Raw genomic sequence first — 5,480 nt, forward strand, 5'->3', positions numbered from 1 at the left:
GAGAGAGAGAAACATCCATGATGAGAGAGAATCATGGACCGGCTGCCTCCTGCACGCCCCACACTGGGGATCGAGCCTGCAACCCGGGTGTGTGCCCTGATGGGGCATCGAACCCTGACCTCCCGGTTCATAGGTCGATGCTCAACCGCTGAGCCACACCGGCCGGGCTGCTAATTACTAATAGCACCCATTTCATGCAGAAGTGTTTCTGTTTCGATGATGCATTGACGACAGTCACCCCAGCAATGAGGGCTCGAGAGGTCAGAGGAGGGGAAGAGGCCGAGTGGTGGTCGACGATTTCATTCCGCCCGTGGGCCTGTGTGAGGCTGCGGCCAGACGGAAGGAGAGGGGGGCTCTCCTCACGGGAGACCAGGAGGATCGTGCGCCCCCTGTGGGCACAGGGGGTCCTGTGCTGTCCTCCGCAAAGAGCAGGCTGGGCATCGACTGGTCACAGCCTGTGGCCTAGCTTCCGGTTCGACGCTGAAGGGGGGCGAGTTGGGGACAGTGAGCAAGGTCTGCAGGGACCCGCGATGACATCGGGCTGTTAGTAACGGTGACGGTGGCGACACAGGGCTGGCGAGGGCCCTGCCACACACAACTGCGCACAGAGAAGCCCGTCTCCTAGCGCCTGCCGGTCTGAGCCACTCGTCGCTGGGGGTTGATGCCACCTCACCTCTGGGCCCAGAGGTGACCTCTTCCTCCTCCTTCCTGGTCAGGAAGCAGCCGAGGAACAAAGGCGCCCTTCTCGGGCGTCTGCTCTGTCCTTGTCCCCGAGGACAGGAGGACGTGGGGAAGGGAGGCTGTCGGGAGGGGGAGGGCCCTTGCAATCACAGAAGCAGCACAGACGGACGCCAAGGGCACGCGTGTCTCCTCCCCCGGGGAGGGGCCAGTTCTCGGGGACAGACTCCTGGAGCCCACGCTTTTCCTGTAACCGGACAATGAAAGGGTGACCCACAAAGACCTGCCCCCCCATAAGCCAGCTGCTTATCCTGGGTAAAAGGACAGAGATTGCATGGGGAAGTAGGCAAAAGGGTGCCAAACGGGCAGTTCCCAGGCAATCCGGCTGGAGACTTGCAAAGGCCTGCGGGCAGGCAAGGACTGGGGGTCTGCCAAGGGCCGGCGGCTCTGGTCTGTGCAACGGGTTGCTCATCTTTCCGGGGTCACAGCAGTTCCCGACGGGGAGGAGGGGCCTCATTCCCAGGTGGGCTCCCCGCCAGGTGAGGGAGCCCCTTCTTTCATCAGAACAGCACGGTCACCGCTAACAGAGCTCGGTGGATATTTCTTACAGTTACAGCTGGTCCCCAACATCCTGTCTCTGCCCCTAACACCCAAGGAGGTCGCTCCCGGTGCAGCCTCCAGGTCCCCACTTTGTGCTGCAGGGGACGCCTGGAGTGCCCACCTCCTCAGGGGGTGACTCACACCAGGCCCCCGGCTGCTCCCCGAGGTTCCAGGTGAACGACCCTGAGCAAGGACTTCAGGACACGGCCCCCCACCCCGGGGCCCCCGCATGGCAAGGCCCTCCTTCTCTGTACAGTTATTGGCCGCAGGTCAGCTCCCTTGAAAGGGTCCGCACCGAACCAGGGTCTCCCCTGGTTTCATGCCGTGTGGGCAAAGGAGTGGAAGAGGGGTGTGGGGTACGTGGGGATGCAGCTCTGAGAACACCATCAGGCCCCGCCACAGACAACACGGGAATATCATGCCTGGCTCATGGAAGGGTTGGGTCAGGAGGGCCGAGAAAACACACGACGGCTCCAATTTCCCAGAACAACTTGGAAAGTCGCGTGTGAAACTGGGCGGCCAACGGGGCCGCTGCCTGATCCAATCAATGAGCAAGAAGCTGCCTGCTGGCGGGACAAGCGACCGCCCGGGATGAGGCCGCCACTGGTGGGAACAGCGGGTTGAGCGTCGACCTAGGAACCAGGAGGTCAGGGTTCGATTCCTGGTCAGGGCACGTGTCCGGGTTGTGGGCTCGATCCCCAGTATGGGGCGTGCAGGAGGCAGCCGATCCATGATTCTCTCTCATCATTGATGTTTCTCTCCCTCTCCCTCCCTCTCTGAAATCAATAAAAAAAGATATTTTTTAAAAAAATAAGTCAGGAGTGAGGAACTTTTTCCTGCCAAGGGCCATCTGGATATTTATTTATTTTTAAATGTGGACGCTTCCCGAATTTGCGTGTCATCCTCGCGCAGGGGCCACGCTAATCTTCTCTGTGTCCTTCCAATTTTAGCATCTGTGCTGCCGAGGCGAGCACCCATCTGGATATTTAGAACATTGCTCTCGGGACGAACAAAACGACCCACTTACCGATGAGCCTGTCTGTTTGATTAACTCGCCCCTCGTGCCTCAGGGCCCGACCCAATGGTTCGGGCCGGACGTTCCCCGCCCTGGTCTGCATGATGGCACCCGGTTTCCGTGGGTTTGTGCAGTGCTCAGCCGTGCGCACCCCCATGGTCCCCGTGAGCCCCCGAGCCGCCCGTGGTGGAGGCAGCCTGGCACAGGTGTCCCGGTTTCACAAGTTAGGACACACGCAAAAAGGTCGGCTGTCTTGTCAAGGTCACGGTGTGAGGCTCGTCCAAGGTCACGGTGTGAGGCTCGTCCAAGGTCACGGTGTGAGGCTGTGAGAGGCGGGCACGGAGGTGTCCTCGCCCCACCTGCCCTCCGCCCAGGGTGTCCCGAGTGGCCTCTGCAGGGGGCCCCGTGCCATCCTGGGAGCAGGCGGGTGAGGTCTGCCCCCCACCCCTCTGTACCCCCCCCCCTCGGGCCTGTTGGAGGCCACGGTCCCAGGAGCCTGAGCTGGCAGCTTCCTCTCGGCGCTCCTTGCGCCTGCCCTTTGCGAGTGGAAACCTGCCCGTGACGACGTGGGAAGGTCAGGCCTGCTCCCTGCCGGCTCCCAGGCCCTCCCCTCTCAGCCGCCCTTGGGACTTGGTCACAGTGGCCTTTGGCCCAATTAGGGCAGAGGTGACACGTGGTGTTTCTTTTTCAAGGGTTTCTTCACATTAAGATATTTTCCAGATGTCTTTTTTTTTTTTTTGGGCTCTGTCCCCACGGAGGGAAGAAAGCCGCCCAGGCCAGAGAGGCCACCGGTACCCCAGCTCCCGTCTCCCCGCTGTGAGCTGACGGCCGGCGGCCGGGCGCTGGAAGGCGGGGTGAGGGCGGGTGGTTTCCGTGGAAGAGCTGGTCTCGCCTCTTCACGGTCTAACGGACCCACCCAGCCAGGCCTGCACGTCGGCCCTGCGTCCGGTGGACAGGCCTGTCCCCGCGTTGTCCCCTCTCCCTACATCACGTGACTCCCTGTGCGGGTCCAGAGATGAGGCCTTCCGGGCACATGGGAAGCCATTGCGATTTTTAAAACAATGTTTTTATTGATCTTTTGAGAGAGAGGGAGGGAGAGGGATAGATAGAAGCATCCAGGAGAGGGGAACATCCTACATCAGCTGCCCCTGCACGCCCCCCACTGGGGATGGAGCCCACGGCCCGGGCCTGTGCCCGACTGGGAACCGAACCCTGACCTCCTGGTTCTCAGGTCCACGCCTAACCACTGAGCACACGGGCCGGGCTGCTCTCTGCCTTTTACAAAGACACGTGACGATCTCTAAGACTGTGTGACTTAAGAGCCTCCAGTCGTTAGAGCTGGGAGCGGTGACATTGTCTCGGGGGACAGGGACCATACAGGGGCCACCGGAAGCGTGCTCTCGCGGACGGCGGCACCTGCTGGCTCTCGTACCGTTTGCTCTGCCTCGGGGAGCAGCAGGAGCGTCACGGGTTCAGGCCCTGCCCTTTCTCGCTGCGAATAGTGATTGTGCACGGCGTCACCCGGGGGCGGCCGAAGGGTGGGGGCGCAGTGACTGGCTGTGTCCAGCCACCTGTCCACGCCACCGCCCCGTCTCTCGTCGCCCGAATACCCCGAGTGGAGCAGCTGGAGCGCATCTGCCCCGCGGGGTGGAGGGGCAGGGAAGTATTTTTGGTGCCGAAAAAAATCCGCTCCCTCCTCGGATCACAGTGCCCGCTCCTGGGAGTCCTGTCGTTCTCAAAAGACGGGGCCCAGCTCACATTCCGAATTCTGCGCGTCCCATTTGCCCGCATGCAGGCATTCCGAGCAGCTGGTAGTCGGCAGGGTGCTCACTGAATAGCTAACCGATCCTGCCAGAGAAAACCAGCGCTTAAAAATGCCTGCTCAGCTCTGGCCAGTGTGGCTCAGTGGGTAGAGTGCCGTCGGCCTGCGGACTGAAGGGTCCCAGGTTCAATTCCGGTCAAGGGCACATGCCAGGGTGGCGGGCTCCATCCCCACTAGGGGACATGCAGGAGGCAGCCGATCCACGATTCTCTCTTGTCATTGATGTTTTTCTCTCTCTCCCTCTCCCTTTCTGAAATCAACAAAAACATATTTAAAAAAGAAAAGAAAAGAAAAAGCAAGTCTGGGGCCAGGGCTGAAGAGGCCGGGCCTCCCCCTGAGCCTGCCCTGAGCGCCCGCGCCTCCCACCCGCCCGGGTGTGCTTGCGCGATAATGAGAAGCCGGAATGCCGGGCGCTTCAAGTGCTGCTTTAACAAGTGTTGTCATAACAACAGGGATGAAATGACGAATGTAACTCGGGTTGGAAAGGACAGCCTGCCGTTACCTCCCCGGGGCCAGGGCCTCCGGCACCTCCCAGCCCAGCGAGGGCCGGGCCCCACGCACGCCAACAATCCGTGTGCTAGCTATATTGTCTTTTCTTTAAAAAAAATGTATTTTATTGATTTTTTTCAGAAAGGAAGGGAGAGGGATAGAGAGCTAGAAATATCCATCAGCTGCCTCCTGCACACCCCTTACTGGGGATGTGCCCGCAACCAAGGTACATCCCCTTGACCAGAATCGAACCTGGGACACTTAAGTCCACAGGCCGATGCTCTGTCCACTGAGCCAAACCAGTTAGGGCTGTATTTTCTTTTTTAAAATATTTTTTATTGATTTCAGAAAGAGAAACCTCAATGATGAGAATCATTAATCAGCTGCCTCCTGCATGCCCCCTACTGGGGATCGAGCCCGCCACCCGGGGCCTGTGCCCTGACCAGGAATCAAACCCTGACCTCCTGGTTCAGAGGTCGACGCTCAACCACTGAGCCACGCAAGCCGGGCTGAGCTGTATTTTCCTGCTTGTTTGGGGGGCCAGGGATCGATGAACCGACCGTAGGAAATACGTATTCGTTCGATCCGGAGGCTGTGTCAGAATAGCTTTCAGATAACGCCCTCTCCTCCCTCTGAGGCTTTATAGGTAAGTCCCGATTCCGTGTTCTACTGCCTCCCGTGCCCGTCAGCGAACTTGGTGTCAGGCACACGTGCTGGGCAAGGGAACAAGTACAGCACACCCTCCCAGACCCTCTCGGTGCCTCCAGGATTTCCAAAGATGGAGGTCAGTTCTAACGGCCACGGCGACGACAAAAACATCTGAGCTCGTCAGCCTGGTTCCCCCCACACCCGAGCCTTGGCTTTGAATCTGGCATC

This window comes from Myotis davidii, unplaced genomic scaffold (assembly GCF_000327345.1).
Source record: "Myotis davidii unplaced genomic scaffold, ASM32734v1 scaffold217, whole genome shotgun sequence".
In the NCBI taxonomy this organism is placed as follows: Eukaryota; Metazoa; Chordata; class Mammalia; order Chiroptera; family Vespertilionidae; genus Myotis; species Myotis davidii.